Raw genomic sequence first — 19,422 nt, forward strand, 5'->3', positions numbered from 1 at the left:
CCCGAACCCTATTTGTTAGTGCACACTTTTGTTTGTATGCTCTGTCCCTTCCTGACTTAATCTGGTTATCCTTACCACAATCATTTTCCTGCATTGCTTCCTTTTCTTTTCTCTTCAGCATTTCTCTCCATTGCGACTGTCCTCCCCACCCCCCTTATTTAGTTTAAAGCCCTGTCTACCTCCCTAGTTATTCGGTTCACTAAAACTCTGGTCCCAGCATAGTTCAGGTGTAGTCCGTCCCCACGGAATAGCTCTCTCTTTTCTGAGTATTGGTGCCAGTGCCCCACGAATCGAAACCCACTTCTCCCACACCAACCTCTGAGCCATGCATTCATCTCCCTGATTCTATTGACCCTATGCAGATCCTCTTTCTTAGTCCTAACTATGTCATTGGTACCTACATGTACCACGAGAACTGGATCCTCCCCCTCCCACTCCAAGTTCTTCTCCAGCCCGGAGGAGATGTCCTTTACCCTGGCACCGGGTAGGCAGCACAGCCTTCGGAACGCACGCTCTTGGCTGCAGAGAACCCTATCTATCCCCCTAACTATACTGTCCCCTACTACAACTGCCTGCCTCTTTACTCTCCCCACTTGAATGGCTTTCTGCACCACGGTGCCTTGGTCAGTCTGCTCGTCCACCCCGCAGTCTGCACACATGTCTACAAGGGTTGCAAGAACCTCAAATCTATTGGACAAGTGCAGGGACTGAGGCTCCTGCAATACTACCTCCTGAATCCCTTTACCAGCTTCACTCGCAGTCACACCCTGCTGTCCCTGACCACGTGTCAATTCTAAAGTATTTAATCTAGAGGGTGTGGCTGCCTCCTGGAGCAAAAGGTCCAGGTAACTTTCTCCCTCCCTGATGTCTCTCAATGTCTGCAGCTTGGACTCCAGCTCCTCAACTCAGAGTCGAAGTTCATCGAGCCTTAGACACTTACTGCAGATGTAGTCGCCCTGGACCAAAACATCCAGAAGCTCCCATATATTGCAGCAGCAACACATCTCCTGTTTTCCCATTATTTTATTTAATCAATTAGTTTATCGTTAATCAAGTATTTACCCCATATAGTTTATTAAATTAGTTAAACAAATAAAAGTTGTTTTTTAGAACTTAGTTATATGCTATATGTTAATTTAAAAGAAAAACTTAGCCCATAATCACTACCAATCACTTACCTGCCTTACCTGTGATGTCACACAGCAGAGTTCTCCCCACCTGGAGCCGTGCGATCTCCTGGGAGAGGCAAAAAAAACAGATAAAAACCCAGGCTAATTGGGGAAAAAATCTGGGAAAATTCCTCTCCAACCCAACCAGGTGATCGAAACTAGTCCAGGAGATCTCACTGGCCGTATGCTGTGGTCTGCTGTGGCTTTTATCCCCACTCTCGGGCCTCGGTCTGCTCTCGCTCAGGGACGCTGCCGCTCAAACTCTATTTCCCACTCGGAGCTGCTGCACTCCCCCACTCGGCCTAATTGACATATATGATATTGGAGAATAGGACAATATAAAAATAGATACAATTTAAGATTATATTAAAATGCATTTGATAATTGGGGGTAATTTTGTCTAGGTGATAGCGAAAAATGGGCAATATCGATTCAGCCGCCCGTAATACATCTCTCCTGATTTTCATTTCCATTGACTTTGGCTGAATCTATATCATCCATTTTATACTATTATCTAAAGTCAAAATTATCCCCATTGAGTCATGTAGAATTAAAGACTAAAATGGCTGTTTAGTCTTTGGTTCACTGCATAAATGTACCACCCAATGCACAGGTGGGACTTTCTTTGGAAATCATATCCACAGAAGAAAGATTTTAAGAGAAAGTGTAATGTCCGACATTTTGGTGATACCGCTTTAAAACTGTTCTGAGATTGTTGCATTCTGTCTGGATGATATATTGATAATTTACAGCCTTGCTCAATAGATACTTGGATCAAATCAGTCCTGCACAAGAAAGCAGAAAGTGAAAGATCCACAAGTAGCAGCCTCGGTTTTATTTCTTTACTAATGTACCTCTATTGAAGACGCACACACAAACATGATAGAAAGAGTCAGATAAAGTTAGAAACTATAGTGGAAAAAGCTGTCCTTCCAGGTCAATTCACCCATGCTGTGGGGCAGTCACTCTTCTAGCTAGTAAGGGCTTCTTTAGAGCTGTTAGGATGGGTGGAGCTGGGATTAATGCTATAAATCATTAGAGAGAACCACATGGCAAGATAGAGACAATAGTTTTAGGAAATTGTGTAACCATTCCTGTGAGGACAGTAATCTCTTCAGGACAGAACATCTTTTTGAACCCAATGACTATCAAGTAGACCTTCTGATCACATTATCGTTAAGCACATCCGTACTGGCTTTGTGACATCTGATGAAATATGAGGAGCTTGACCAACAGTTGCTTATCCACCTCTTGCGAGCATGCCATGTTTGTGATTTTGTGGAAATTGTTTAGAAGTATAATGGCACAGTCAAATTTTTCAAAATTAAGGTGTATGGAAGTATCATAATTAAACATAAGGGCACGCAACATCAAGATTAACGATAGTGTGTCAAGTGTTCAGATGTAAGATAAGGGTTACAGTAAAAATGTTGGAAAAAAATCAAATAAATGTTTCTACAAGTAACAATTGCATGTTAGGGAGCTTTTAGTTGTAGGTGAGGCCTGCAAATGGTTATCCTAACAATTGATAAGATACCAGAACAAGCCACACAGAAATGGTTTTAATTTCCTGTAATTAATTGTCCTGGAGCCAGATTATATTCCATTCAGAGAAAGTGACAGTGCTGCTCTGTACTTGTTGCTTTCGTACCCAATAACTAATTCTCTGCAGTATTGCTGTGCAGTATGTCTGCCTTCTCACTGCAGTCAAAATCTTAGCACTTGTTACTCTGTCTCACTCTTTTAATGATCTCACTTTAAACATCACCTGCGCCCTCAAGATTGCTTAGCATTGCAGAACAATGTGGGAAATTATGCTGGGTAAATTTCTTACTAAAAGATGGACAATTGGTTAGTAGATTGCATCCCACTTTAGTAGACTCGTGTTGGATTGGTTCGTAAACTCTATCTTATTTTAGTTGACTGTATCTTGCTTGATTGCTACCAGCTGGCAGGGATAGTTCCTGCAATAATATTAAGTGCTATTTCACATGCAGGTTCCCATTGCATGAGTTGCATTGAAGCTTGTTACATGAGAAAATATTCACATGGTGTAATCCTTACACCCGCTCCAAACATTCTGGTTTGATTTTGACAGGAAAGAATAAATGCACTTTGGCACAGCTGAATTAACCAGTGTTGCAAAGTTCCTCTCAGTAAATTTATCATAATAAAAACTTGAGTTTTTCAAAATGAACAATAGATATATAAAATAAACTGCATGCATATAATAAGAGTAAGACTGGAACAACAAGCAAAAATAACATCTGACAAAGATATTTTTAACGACGACAACTTGTATTTATATAGCGCCATTAATGTAGTAAAACGTCGTAAGGCACTTCACAGGAGCGTTAACATACAAAATTTGACAACGAGCCACATAAGGAGATATTAGGCAAGATTGGTCAAAGAGGTAGGTTATAAGGAGGGTTTTAAAGGAGGAAACAGTTGTAGAGAGGCGGAGAGTTTTAGGGAGGGAATTGCAGAGTTTCGGGCCTTAGCAGCTGAAGGCACATCTGGCAATGGTGGAGCGATTCAAATTGGAGATGCGCAAGAGGCTAGAATTAGAGGAGCGCAGATATCTCAGAATTGGGCAGGATCACATCCCCAATATGCAAATGATAAATTGAACAACAATATCTGTGCCATTTCTCCCATCAAATCACGTAAATAAATAATGTTTACTATATTTGACTCACTTCAGTGCCAAAATAGCAGACTGAGTAACAATATCTCTGCAATAAATTAAGCTGGATTATGATGTTGTTAATTTGGACTTTTACACAGCTTAACCGCATTCCTCATCTTGCATACCTCATTGAAATTGCAGTTCCTGCCACTATCACCCAAAGCCACCATGACATTGCAGCCATCTAAAATGACTAGTTAGGGAATGGATCATTTACTCCACAACTGGAATATGGCTTTGACCAGTCTTGAATCCGCTGCAGCCTGAAGTTCCTGGTGGATGCTAACACTACCGATTCACCTACTGATTTCTCACCACTGAACTAATCGTGTTACTAATGTCTCTGTATATTTATTCATGAATTAATGATAATTATCTCTTGATTGAATGAGCATTTCTGTGATGAACTTAAATTGCTGACGATCACGCCGATCATGACGTAGTCCTAGTGCAACGCGAACGCTTGCGCACAGTTCGGTAAGTTAGGTGCGGCCCCCTCATTGAGCAATCGCCAATAATCATGCCTGAAAAAACAATCGGTACAGCCTTCCAAAGGCATCAAATGGTGAATACTTAATGGGTGAGGAAGCGCTTCCCTCGGCGGTCACACTCAGTGCAATGTTTATACAAAGCACAGTGCATGAGCCCCCAAGTTTTCAGTTGGCAGACAGACATAACAGTACAGTTTGGAAAGAAGTGATTTTGAAAACTTTGATGGGTGCATTACCTTTAAGACTTGGATTTTCCTGGGATCTGAATCGGAGTTCGGCACATGCGCAATGGCTCCGCAAAATTTAGTGCTAAAACTTTCGATGGCGTCCCCCAAATCACGTGTGTAAGGGCTAATTTTGTGCCACCTTCAGCTCTTCGTCTGATTCTGACAAATTTCTGGGCAGAGAGCACAAACTTTTTCAAGGCACTAAAATTACCGCTCCACCTGGCTTACCGCCCCAAATGAGACACGATCTAATTTCTTCCCCTTGGTCTTTTATACAATGTAATTAATTTTCAATAGAAAGCTGAAAAAGAACTTGCATTTATATAGCGTCTTTCACGACCTCAGGATGTCCCAAAGTGCTTTACAGCCAGTGAAGTGCTTTTGAAGTATAGTCACTGTTATAATGTAGGAAATGCGGCAGCCAATTTGTGCACAGCAAGCTCCCACAAAGAGCAATAAGATAATGACCAGATCATCTGTTTTTAGTGATATTAGTTGAGGGATAAATATTGGTCAGGACATCGAGGAGAACTCCTCTGCTCTTCTTCGAAATCGTGCTATGGAATCTTTAATATCTTTAATTTATTATATTAATGTATTATTATTTGCAGTTAGTTTGATCAGTCTGGTCTAGATAATTTGTACTTTAATCTATTAACTCTTCTGTATAATTCTCTAGCTAGAAATGCTAATTAAGTTTAAATTGTGTATCTCATTGGACTTTAAACATCATTAATAATTATAAAATGGAGTGTGTCCCATTATGGAAGTCATGGCTTGTGTGGATCATTACTTGTAGGTGAGAGGCAATTGTATTATTATATGGTATATTTGAATCAGCGACATGGTTTCTCTGCTGAAATCAAAATGAAGAGGATGCCCTTTTTGTCGCTCCAGACAAAATGTTCATAGTCCTACCAGTTCTCCTAGAAGCCCTCCAAAAAACATTTGCCTTTTCATGTATATATATCTCCCTTTGGATATATCCCTTACAGAATGTCAGCCTTCGTTCATTTGAGCAGACAATCGAGGCTGATATTTCAGTGCAGTACTGAGGAAAGTTTTCCCAGAGACCAAGACAACATTTATCCCTCAATCAACACCACCAAAAGCAGATTAATTGGTCATTCATCTCATTGTTGTCTGTGGAAATGTGTTATGCATAAATTGGCCTCTGTATTTGCCTACAAAACAACAGTGACTACACTTCAAAAAAAAGTTATTAATTGGCTGTAAAGTTCTTTGCATGTCCTGAAGACATGAAAGGCACTATTTAAAGGTTTAATTTTTAAAATTATACAGTATTCTTGTGTTCCCTCGTGGGTGGTGCCCTGATTCAAGGATTCTGCAGTTGTTAGCAGGGAGTTCTTCAAGTTTGTGTTCTGACTTTTTAAGCCATTCATTACTGAAAGAGTTTTGCAGCTTTTGCTGTTATTTGAGGGAAGTGATCAAAGAAAGAAAGACTTGAATTTATATAGCTCCTTTCACCACCACTGGACGTCTCAAAGCGCTTTACACCCACTGATGTACTTTTGGAGTGTAGTCACTTTTGTAATGTAGGAACTCAGCAGCCAATTTGCGCACAAGCAAGCTCCCACAAACAGCAATGTAATAATGACCAGATAATCTGTTTTTTTGTTAAGTTGATTGAGGGATAAATATTGGCCAGGACACCGGGGATAACTCCCCTGCTCTTCTTCAAAATAATGCCATGGGATCTTTTACGTCCAATTGAGAGAGCAAATACAGCACCTCAGCACTGCACTGGAGTGTCAGCCTAGATTCATTGTGCTCAGAGGCGAGTGTGCTACCAACTGAGCCACAGCTGACACATATTTGGGAGCCCTTTAAGAATTCATTTTGCCACCCACTTGGTCTTGCCATCTCATGTGGGCTCGCTACTCCATCATGTCAATCACAGATAAGGCCATCTCTGATCACTTCCTTGTACCCTTTCCACCCACATCCCACTTCTCCCCCCCCCTTCCTCCCCACAACTCTACGTCCTTCTGTGCCTCTGGAAAAAAACTCTCGCTCAATTCACTTACAACTGCACTTTTAAAATCCCAACTGTCTAGCATTTCTTCATGACATTTCTACAACTACCGATCTGCTCACCCCACACTCACCTTCACCTTTGATGTCCTAGTCCCTGTTACAGCAATTATTCTCTCTCACCCTGATTGTTCCCCCCGGGACGGCCCCCATCTCTGCTCCCTTAAATCCAAGGGACGTAGACTTGAATGTATATGGCGGATAACTGGTTGAGTCATTCATCGCCAAATCTGGCTGGGCCACATAAAGTACTATCGGGTCCTGCTCTAGTCTGTCAAAACTGCTCGCTATTCCAGGATCATCCTCGAATTGAAAGGAGCTGATGAACTTCTTTGTCACTAAGATTGAGACCATCCATTCAGCTACTTCTGCTGTTTCCCTCCCTTCCCCTAGCCCACCAAACCAAAGCTTCCGTAAGGTTCCTCCCTTGCCCTAGCCCTAAATTTGCATCTTTCTCTAGTTTCTCTTCTATCTCCCATCATTCACTCTCCACACTCACCTTGTCCATGAGACCCACTTTCTGCTCCCTTGACCCTATTCCCACTAAACTGCTGACCACCCAACTTCCCTTCTTGGGCCCCATGTTAGCTGACATTCTTAATGTTTCTCTCTCCTCAGGTACTGTCCCCCCCTCCTTCAAATCTGCCATCATCACCCTTCTCCTAAAAAATCCAATCCTTGATCCCTCCGTCCATGCAAACTACTGCCCCATTTCCAACCCCCATTTCCTCTCCAAAGCCCTTGAACTCCCAAATTGATGCCCATCTTTCCCAGAAAAATATGTTTGAATCCCCTCCAAACAGGTTTCCACCCCTGCCACAGTACTAAAACGACCCTTATCAAAGTCACAAATTATATCCTATGTGACTGTGACCATGCTAAACTACCCTCCTCATCCTTCTCAACCTGTCTGCAGCCTTTGACACGGTTGACTATACTTTCCTCCTCCAACGTCTCTCCACCATCATCCAGCTGGGTGGGACTGCACTCACCTGGTTCCATTCTCATCTATTCAGTTGTAGCCAGAGAATCACCTGCAATGGCTTCTCCTCCTGCTCTCACATCATTACCCCTGGTGTTCCTCAAGGACCTATCCTCCACCCCTCCTATTTCTTATCTACATGCTGTCCTTGGTGACATCATTCTGAAAATATAACATCTGCTTCCACATGCACGCTGATGATACCCACCATCACTTCTCTCAATCCCTCCACGGTCACACTGCTTGTTCCACATCCAGTATTGGATGAGCAGAAATTTCCTCCAACTAAATATTGGGAAGACCAAAGTCATTGTCTTTGGTCCCCGCCACAAATGTCATTCGCTAGCCACCGACTCCATCCCTCTCTCTGGCCATTATCTGAGATTGAAACAGACTGTTCGCAACCTTAGTGTCATATCTGACCCAGAGATGAGCTTCCGACCACATGTCTGCGCCATCACTAAGACCACCTATTTCTATCTCCATAACGTTGCCTGACTCCACCCTTGCTTCAGCTCATCTGCTGGCGAAATCCTCATCCATGTCTTTGTTACCTCTAGACTTGAATACTCCAATGCACATGTGTCCGGTCTCTCATCTTCCATCCTTCATAAACTTAAGGTCATCCAAAACTCTGCTGCCCATGTTATAACACGTACTAAGTCCCGTTCACCCATCACCTCTGTGTTCACGGAACTACAGTGGCTCTCGGTTAAGTAATGCCTCAATTTTAAAAATCTCACCGTTGTTTTCAAATCCCTCCATGGCTTCACCCTGCTCTATTTCTGTAACCTCCTCTAGCCTTATAACCCTATCGCAAAGCTTTTACTGATATATAAAACGGAAAAGAGTGACTAAAGTAAATGTTGGTCCCTTAGAAGAGAAGAAGGGGGATTTAATAATGGCTCAGACCTTAAACAATTATTTTGCTTCGGTCTTCACAGTGGAAGACACAAAAACCATGCCAAAAATTGCTGGTTACGGGAATGTGGGAAGGGAGGACCTTGAGATAATCACTATCACTAGGGGGGTAGTGCTGGACAGGCTAATGGGACTCAAGGTAGACAAGTCCCCTGGTCCTGATGAAAAGCATCCCAGGGTATTAAAAGAGATGGCGGAAGTTTAGCAGATGCATTCGTTATAATCTACCAAAATTCTCTGGACTCTGGGGAGGTACCATCGGATTGGAAAGCAGCTAATGTAACGCCTCTGTTAAAAAAGGGGGCAGACAAAAGGCAGGTAACTATAGGCCGGTTAGTTTAACATCTGTAGTGGGGAAAATGCTTGAAACTATCATTAAGGAAGAAATAGCGGGACATCTTGATAGGAATAGTGCAATCAAGCAGACGCAACATGGATTCATGAAGGGGAAATCATGTTTAATTAATTTACTGGAATTCTTTGAGGATATAACGAGCATGGTGGATAGAGGTGTACCGATGGATGTGGTGTTTTTAGATTTCCAAAAGGCATTCAATAAGGTGCCACACAAAAGGTTACTGCAGAAGATAAAGGTACGCGGAGTCAGAGGAAATGTCTGGCGAACAGAAAGCAGAGAGTTGGGATAAATGGGTCCTTTTCGGGTTGGAAATCGGTGGTTAGTGGTGTGCCACAGGGATCGGTGCTGGGACCACAACTGTTTACAATATACATAGATGACCTGGAAGAGGGGACAGAGTATAGTGTAACGAAATTTTCAGATGACACAAAGATTAGTGGGAAAGCGGGTTGTGTAGAGGACACAGAGAGGCTGCAAAGAGATTTAGATAGGTTAAGCGAATGGGCTAAGGTTTGGCAGATGGAATACAATGTTGGAAAATGTGAGGTCATCCACCTTGGAAAAAAAAACAGTAAAAGGGAATATTATTTGAATGGGGAGAAATTACAACATGCTGCGGTGCAGAGGGACCTGGGAGTCCTTGTGCATGAATCCCAAAAAGTTAGTTTGCAGGTGCAGCAGGTAATCAGGAAGGCGAATGGAATGTTGGCCTTCATTGCGAGAGGGATGGAGTACAAAAGCAGGGAGGTCCTGCTGCAATTGTATAGCGTATTGGTGAGGCCGCACCTGGAGTACTGCGTGCAGTTTTGATCACGTTTCTTAAGGAAGGATATACTAGCTTTGGAGGGGGTACAGAGACGATTCACTAGGCTGATTCCAGAAATGAGGGGGTTACCTTATGATGATAGATTGAGTAGACTGGGTCTTTACTCGTTAGAGTTCAGAAGGATGAGGGGTGATCATATAGAAACATTTAAAATAATGAAAGGGATAGACAAGATAGAGACAAAGAGGTTGTTTCCACTGGTCGTGGAGACTAGAACTAGGGGGCACAGCCTCAAAATACGGGGGAGCCAATTTAAAACCGAGTTGAGAAGGAATTTTTTCTCCCAGAGGGTTGTGAATCTGTGGAATTCTCTGCCCAAGGAAGCAGTTGAGGCTAGCTCATTGAATGTATTCAAATCACAGATAGATAGATTTTTAACCAATAAGGGAATTAAGGGTTACGGGGAGCGGGCGGGTAAGTGGAGCTGAGTCCACGGCCAGATCAGCCATGATCTTGTTGAATGGTGGAGCAGGCTCGAGGGGCTAGATAGCCTACTCCTGTTCCTAATTCTTATGTTCTTATGTTATGTAGATCTCTACACTCCTCTAATTCTGGCCTCTTGCCCATCCTCTATTTTAATCATTCAACCATTGGCAGCCGCGCTTTCAGCTGCATAGACCCTAAGTTCTAGAACTCCCTCCCTAAACCTCTCCGCCTCTCTACCTCTCTCTCCTCCATTAAGACACTCCTTAAAACCTGCCTCTTTGAACAAGATTTTGGTCATCTGTCCCAATATCTCCTTGTGTGCCTCGGTGTCAAATTTTGTTAAATGGAATGAAATTCGGGCGGATTCTATAATGGGCAGATGATTCGCTCCATCAGCTTACAGTCTAAGTGGGGAAGGTGACAATTACCCACCATATATTTATCAAGATAGTTCAAGAAGTAGCTTAGTTAATACCAAGATTGGTTCTTAAAAGTCTGCAGCTTGCAGCTGTTTTAAGTGTACCCATTTCCTGTGGTTTGAGAGCTGCTGTATGAAACACCATGACATTCCAAAAACAAAGCTGTGAAATTGGATCCTTCAGCATCAGCCGTTGAGGCCAGGTTAGAAGAAACAATGGCAGTTGCCTCGTGTCCGCCCACTTTCAGCAGGTTCCTTGGCGGACATCATATTGGGCAGGTCAGCAGCACTGCTGTTGCCTGCGCTCACTCCAGATATTTAGATGAGTCAGATCGTGACGTCAATGAGTGTGCAAAGCTCATTTGATGCACAATCTGACATTTATGATGTCGCCGCTCCACTTAATGCCCTCTCCTAATCCTGATCAACTGACCATGCACCCAGCAGCAGAAAGGAGGCCCCCCCCCAGCAGCACTATTTAAAGTGATCATTAACAACTTATAGCTGACTTGCCTTTTCGGTTCTACTGACTCTGAGTAAGAATAGCAACTGTTCTGGAGCTTTCTAAAGCTATTTCAAATTCCTGAGGTGACAGGGAGTGTTGCTTTAAGTGGAGAAGGCCTGGCTTCTCATTTAAAGGGTTTTGTTCACACCACTTGTTCACAGTCATGGGGGCTCCACCTGCAGTTCCCCTCGCTCTCAAGTATGACAGGGAGGCAGTCCCATGTGCCAGCAATCTTCCAGCCACCATGTCGAACCCGAGGGTATCTGCTCGGAGACAAAGGCTGTCCGTCCTACACCTTGTTGATGACTCCCTTCCGCAATCCCACCACTTGAGGTGGGCATCCATACAATGATAGCCAGGATGTCATGAGGAACATCCTCGAGCAGACCATCATGGTGTTAAAGCAATGGTTCTGCTGCTTTGACCATTCAGGAGGAGCCCCCCAGTACGCTTCGGAGCGGGCGTCTCATTTATTGGTGGTCTGCTGCATCCTCCACAACTTGGCCATCATGTACACGCAGCCCTTGCCACCACAGGTTCTGGGACTACCTGAGGAGGAGGAAGAGGAAGAGCAAGAGGAGGAGGAGGACTGTCATGTATTCAACTATCATTGTAACCCACATAAAAGCTGACCTAAGTTGTACACCTTGAGAACATTGACCACAAGGGGTGAACTTGTGGGAGACACTCCTAACCTGGACTTTCAGGTATAAAAGAGGAAGCTCCACCCACCTTCATCATTTGAGGGCTTGCTAATAAAGGCAACTGGTCACAGAGTGACCTTCTCTCAAGTATGGGCCTCGTGTGCATTTATACTGTATAGTAAGGACATAGCATTGGCGACGAAAAACTGGGAGTTAAACCACGCGAGCATGGCCACTAACAGCACAGAAGGGAGGTACTGTGTTGGTGATGATTGGGACGACTTTATTGAGAGACTACAGCAAAGTATTGTCACTAAGGAATGGTTGGGACAGGATTCGGCCGACAAACGCAGGGCTCATCTCCTGGCGGTTTGTGGATCCAGAACGTATTCACTGATGAAGGACCTTCTAGCGTCAGAGAAGCCGGCGGACAAGATGTTCGAAGAGCTCAGTAAGTTGATCGGGGAACACCGTAAACCGGCGAGCAGCATGCACATGGTGAGACATCGGTTTTACACGCAGCGGTGGCGAGAAGGGCAAAGCGTTCCAGATATCGTGGCAGATCTCCGGCGACTGGCGAGCCTATGTAAGTTCCCAGATGCATGCAAGAGCGGAGATGCTACGAGACTTTTTTATTGAGGGCATCGGGCATGCTGTGGTTTTTAGGAAACTGATTGAGACCAAAGGCTTGACCTTGGAAGCGGCGGCTCTGATAGCCCACAAATTTATTGCAGGGGAGGAAGAGACCAGAATGATGTATGACAAAAACCTTGGATCAAATGCGGCAAACGACCAGGGAGTCAACATTGTTAACGCGGCACACAGTTCTCGAGGCAGACAAGGGCAGTCAGACATGCCCCAGCATGTAGTCGAACCCAAAGGGGAAATTCAACAGAGACAATGGCTAGCTGAACTGCGATTCATGCCATCGCAATGGACAATGCAGCCAGTAATGGGGCCATCAACACCTGTTAATGGTGCACTTAAGGACAGTTACAGAGACAGTCAGAGACGATCAACTGGGAATGGACCTTTTGTTTCCAACAACGGGGCATCCAGCTCATGCTGGAGGTATGGAGGCAAACACCCAGCCAGAGCTTGCAGGAATCAGCAATATACCTGCAGAAACTCCAACATCAGCAGTCACTTGGCACGTATGTGCAGGAAGCCTGCAGCCAGGTTGATGTACGAGGAGGATGGGCCCGATGTAAGCCCTACGAGGCGAAATGAATACTGGGGGAAATCGCTGGAAGCTGAAGTTCAGCGAGTTCATGTGGAGCACATATACAGTTCATATACCAGGACGCCACCGATAATGATGAAAGTGCTCCTCGATGGCATCCCATTATTAATGGAGCTAGACATGGGGGAAAGCCAGTCCCTGATGAGTATCAAACAGTTCGAAAGGTTGTGGGTGTCCAAGGCCAGGAGGCCAAAATTATTGCCGATTGACGCACAGCTATGAACATATACAAAGGAGATAATTCCGGTGCTAGGCAGCGCCACGGTAGTCGTGACCCACATGATTCGGAGAACAGGTTGCCACTCTGGATTGTCCCGGGGGATGGTCCCGTACTACTGGGGAGGAGTTGGCTTGCTGTCATGAACTGGAAATGGGGCGATGTCAATGCAATTTCTTCTGTGGAGAGAGTGTCATGCTCAGAGGTCCTGGACAAATTTGACTCATTATTTCAACCCAGCATCGGCACTTTCATGGGGGCCAAGGTAATGATTCACATAAACCCAGACGCCAGGCCAGTACACCACAAGGCCAGAGCGGTGCCGTACGTGATGCGGGAAAAGAAAGAATGCAAATTGGACCGCCTGCTGAGGGAAGGCATCATCTCGCCAGTCGAATTCAGTGACTGGGCGAGCCCGATTGTGCCGGTGCTCAAGGCGGATGGGTCGGTCAGGATATGTGGCAATTACAAGGCCACCATCAATCGGGTGTCACTCCAAGACCAGTACTCGCTACCGAGAGCGGAGGACCTCTTTGCGACGCTATCCGGTGGCAAACATTTTTCAAAATTGGACCTGACCTCAGCTTACATAACCCAGGAGCTGGTGAATGAGCCAAAGAAGCTGACCACCATCACGACACACAAGGGTATAACAGATGTCCGTTCGGGATTCGTTCGCCCGCCGCGATCTTTCAGCGAAATATGGAAAGCCTCCTCAAGTCGATTCCCAGGACGGTGGTTTTTCAAGATGATATCCTCATCATGGGCTGCGATACTGAAAAACACCTCCACAACCTGGAGGAGGTGCTATGCAGACTGTACCGGGGAGGGCTGCGACTGAAAAAGACAAAGTGCATCTTCTTAGCTCCAGAGGTAGAATTCCTGGGGAGGAGGGTAGCAGCAGACGGGATCAGACCTACTGCGTCCAAAATGGAAGTGATCCAGAGAGCAACCAGAACCCGTAACACGATGGAGTTGCGTTCATTCCTGGGGCTCCTGAACTATTTTGGTCACTTTCTTCCCAAATTGAGCACGCTGTTAGAGCCGCTACATGTGCTCCTACGCAAAGGTCGCGATTGGGTCTGGGGGGAAAGGGCTTTTGATAGAGCACGCAATTTGTTGTGCTCCAACAAACTGTTACCGTTATATGACCCGTGTAAGAAACTTGTTTTAACGTGCGATGCGTCGTCCTATGGGGTCGGGTGTGTATTGCAGCATGTGAATGCCAATGGTCAGTTACAGCCGGTAGCTTTTGCCTCCAGAAGTCTGTCCCAGGCAGAAATGGGCTACGGGATGGTAGAAAAGGAAGCGCTAGCATGTGTATATGCAGTAAAAAAAATGCACCAGTACCTGTTTGGCAGGAAATTTGAGCTGGAGACAGATCACAAATCTCTAACGTCCCTTTTCGCCGACAACAAGGCCATAAATGCAAACGCATCGGTCCGCATACAGAGGTGGGCACTCACGTTAGCTGCCTATGACTAAACAATTCGGCACAGACCGGGCACTGAAAACTGCGCCAATGCACTCAGCAGGCTCCCACTAGCCACCACTGAGGGGACAAATGAGCATGATGCTGAGATGGTCATGGCTGTTAAAGCTTTCGAAAGCGTACGCTCACCTGTGACAGCCCGTCAGATTAAAGTCTGGACAAATAAAGACCTGCTACTGTCTTTAGTTAAGAAATGTGTCCTGAATGGGGACTGGGCAGCCATGTAGGGGGAATGCCCTGAGGAATTTAAACCGTTTCATAGGCGCAATGATGAGCTCTCGATTCAGGCCGATTGCCTACTATGGGGAAACCAAGTAGTCATGCCCCAAATGGGCAGAGAGTTGTTTATCAGAGAACTTCACGATGAGCACCCGGACATTGTCATGATGAAGGCTATTGCCTGGTCACACGTTTGGTGGCCAGGGATAGATGCAGACCTGGAACTTTGTGTTCGCAGGTGCAACACGTGTGCTCAGCTGAGCAACGCACCCAGGGAAGCCCTCCTTAACCCCTGGTCCTGGCCCGCCAGCCAAGGTCACGCATCCATGTGGATTACGCAGGTCCTTTCATGGGAAAAATGTTTTTGGTTGTCGTAGACGCCTACTCGAAATGGATTGAGTGTGCCATTTTAAATTCAAGCACATCCTCTGCCACGGTAGAAAGTCTACGGGCAATGTTCGCTGCCCATGGTCTACTGGATGTCTTGGTCAGCGACAATGGCCCGTGCTTCACAAGCACTGAATTCCAGGACTTCATGGCAGGCAATGGAATCAACCATGTGAGAACGGCACCGTTCAAGCCGGCCTCAAACAGCCAGGCGGAACGAGCAGTGCAGATAATCAAACCGGGGATGCTCAGAATCCAAGGGGGTTCCCTACAAAGTCGCTTATCACGCCTCCTGTTGGCCAATAGATCCCGACCACACTCGCTCACAGGGGTTACACCCGCAGAGCAGCTAATGAAAAGGACGCTCAAAACCAGGTTATCCCTTATACACCCCACCATGAAAGAAATTGTTGAGGGCAGGCGTCAGTCACAATGTGACTTCCATGACAGGAATGCGAGGGTCATTGATGTCAATGACCCTGTTTTTGTCCTTAATTACGCTGCAGGGCCCAAATGGCTTGCAGGCACTGTGATTGCCAAAGAGGGAAATAGGGTTTTGGTTGTTAAACTTACCAATGGACAAATCTGCCGCAAACATGTGGATCAAACTAAAAGGAGGTTCAGCAACCCCATTGAAGAAGCAGAGGAAGAACACGACGTAGAGTTTACTCTACCACAGGTGACCGAACACCGGAACCAGTCACTGTCGGCAGTCCGGACAGGTCTGTGGCACCGCAACAGCAGACACTCAGGCCAGCGCCCAACAACCGGAGCCCCAACTCAGGCGCTCTACAAGGGAGCGTAAACCACCAGAGAGATTTAACCTGTGATTCCAATAAGACTTTAGGGGGGAGGTGATGTCATGTATTCAACTATCATCGTAACCCATGTATAAGCTGACCTAAGTTGTACACCTTGAGAACATTGACCACAAGGGATGAACTTGTGGGAGACACTCCTAACCTGGACTTTCAGGTATAAAAGGGGAAGTTCCATCCATCTTCATCACTTGAGGGCTTGGTAATAAAGGTAACTGGTCAGAGAGTGACCTTCTCTCAAGTATGGGCCTCATGTGCATTTATACTGTATAATAAGGACATATCAAGGAGGAAGGGAGGTGGAAGTGGAGGAGGAAGGGAGGAGGAAGAGGAGGAGGAGGAAGAGGAGGTGGAGGAAGAGGAGGAAGAGGAAGAGGAGGATGAGGAAGAGGAGGATGAGGATGAGGAAGATGAGGATGAGGAAGATGAGGAGGAGGAAGAGGAGGAGGAGGAAGAGAAGGAGGAGGAAGAGGAAGAGGAGGAGGAGGAAGAGGAAGAGGAGGAGGAGGAAGAGGAAGAGGAAGAGGAAGAGGAGGAAGAAGAAGAGGAGGAGGAGGAGGAAGAGGAGGAAGAGGAAGAGGAGGAGGGGGAAGGGAGGTGGAGGAGAAGGAAGGGAGGACTCAGGCGGACTGCCCTTAACCGCCTCATCAGACTCCAGTTCCAGTGAATGAAACCCAAGATCCCCGTTGCTCACCACTTACCATTCCTCAGTCATAGCGTCCTCCTGGCACAACGCTGAAATGAGAGCCACCACAAAACACTTTCTAAACATAATTTATAAATTCATCAAATGCAAATCAAAGAAACAAAGTCAATTAATCACCCTTGTGCATTCCCTTAGTGTCTCTCATCCGTATACATTTTCCTACTCTAATGCTCCTATGAAGTGATCCCTCAGTTGCTGCTGACCTTCAATGGAGCAGACTGCAGATGGCCTTGCAGGATGACCTCCAGCAGCTCAGGGCCTAGAGGCCTGGCTGTAGCCTGCACCACCTCGACATGGGCAGTCTGGGATGGCTGGATGAAAGGCAGCAGCAATGGCATTGGCGAAGTAGCAATGGTGGGAGCAGGAATGCTGTCATCCTGAACAAAGAAAGCAGATTCTTGCTCCATGAAGTTGCTGCCACTCCCCCGGGACGGCCTCTCAGCATTCTTAACCATCTGTTGGATGACAGATTGCTGGAGTGCTGTGATACCCTGCAAGCCTCTTTCCACACTCGTAAACCCACCCACAATGGCAGCAGTCTGAGCTTCCACTGCAGCACTAACAAATTCGGTCACTTCTGGCTGTGCTGCAATGGAAGCTGTAAAATCGCGCATCACACGCGGCATCATCTGTGGGTCCACAACGCCTCATGGAGTTGTCTATCATTTCCATCTTGGAAATCATGGGCTCCAAGCTCCACACAAAGCCCCGTTCAGTGTTTGAGCCGGGCTCCTCCATGCTCCTTCACACTGACAAGTGGATCTTTGGCAGGCTTGCACCAAGCATTTCTGTGTTCATCCCCATTACCCTTCTTCCGAAGGCTGCCCCATCGAGGTCATCATCTAGCAGAACTCGTGCACGAACACACCCTCCGGGGAGTTGGCACCCGAGCTACCATTTCCCCCTGGCCTGGCTGCAGCCGACTCATGCCCGGTGACTCACCACATGCAGATCCTACCTCTGTACTACCCCCTACAGTACATACAGTGCCATTTTCTGAGCTGGTGTCTGCGAGTGTCAGATGAATTATTCTTCTCCTCCTCCATTACTATCCTCCTCCATCACTTCAGGGACAGGTTCGGCTGCTGGCAGTTCTTGGGTATCTGAAAGCAGGAATGCAGAAGGGTCGGATTGTGGTGAGGGTGGGGGGCGGGAGGGTGGGGAAACAAGATATCCATGCATACACCATCAGCACCTTGTAAGTGCGAAGAGATTGTGGGATGAGGGGAAATATGATGTGAGAAGAAAGATTAGGTATGAGCATACTGTCATCATCAGTGATTCTTTCCACTTCCCCACTCAGCACGGACTCTGTGACTGCCCCTCCAATTATTTCGAGAACTGCCTCCTCCAGCTCCGTGAGGTTCTAAAGTCTAGCTTGCCCTCCATCCATCTGCTGGTGCTCTCGGCGGTTGTGCACCACCTTTGCCTGAAAGCAAAGGGAAGTTTGTCAGAGAGTGTGAGGCAATGTGTTTAGGCGATGTAGCTGTCATGGTTGAATAGCTGGCAGTGTGTGCAATGTGTGAGATGTGGGTATGAGTCTTGCAGCAGTGGTAAGTGTGTCAGGGTGAAGTGAAGCTATGATTGAGAGTCCTCATCCATGCCTTTGTTACCTCTAGACTTGACTATTCCAATGCACGCTTGGCTGGCCTCCCACATTCTACTCTACATAAACTTGAGGTCATCCAAAACTCCTGCTGTCCGTACCTAACTTGTACCAAGTGCCGTTCACCCATCACCCCTGTGCTCGCTGACCTACATTCACTCCCGGTTATGCAATACCTCAAATTTTAAAATTCTCATACTTATTTTCAAATCCCTCCATGGCCTCATCCCTCCCTATCTCTGCAATCTCCTCCAGCCCCCCAACACCCCGATAGAGCTGCACTCCTCTAATTTTGTCCTCTTGAGCATCCATGATTATAATCACTCAACCATTGATGACCATGCCTTTAGCTGCTTAAACCTCTCTGCCACTCTACCTCCCTTTCCTCCTTTAAGATGCTCCTTAAAACCTATGTCTTTGACCAAGCTTTTGGTCATCTGCCCTAATTTCTCCTTATGTGGCTCAGTGCCAAATGTTTGTCTTATAACACTCCCTTGAAGCACCTTGGGACATTTTACTACATGCTATATAAATACAAGTTGTTGTTGTATTAATGGCGATTGTTAGAAATTGTTGGTAGGTGAGTGATGGCGGTGTGGTGCATTGAGAAGTGTGTGAGGCTTCTGGTGCAGATGGTGGGGATATAGCATTTGATCATGCATTCACTCACCTTGACCACTCGTGTAAGTTCATTAAACTTTTTGCTGGATCCAAGTCCTCGGGACAGCATTTGACACAGTGATGGCTTGAACAATCTCCTCCCAGAGCCTTCTGGTGTTCAGCTTTGAAGGCCTCTAGCACCCCTGTGGGTAGAGGGCCTCACGATGTATTTGTACCCCCAGAACCAAGGCCTCCAGTGCCACATCTGAAAATCTTTTTGACCTTTCCCTTGGCTGTTGGGCCATGGCTATGTTAGCAATTCAATGAGGTGCTTCTGCAACAAAGCACCTCCCTGTAAATAGTGCAGCGAACCTCGGCCAAACTTTATTGGCCAGTAGACTGCACCTGATATTGGCCCAC

Source organism: Pristiophorus japonicus, chromosome 2 (assembly GCF_044704955.1).
Source record: "Pristiophorus japonicus isolate sPriJap1 chromosome 2, sPriJap1.hap1, whole genome shotgun sequence".
NCBI lineage: Eukaryota > Metazoa > Chordata > Chondrichthyes > Pristiophoridae > Pristiophorus > Pristiophorus japonicus.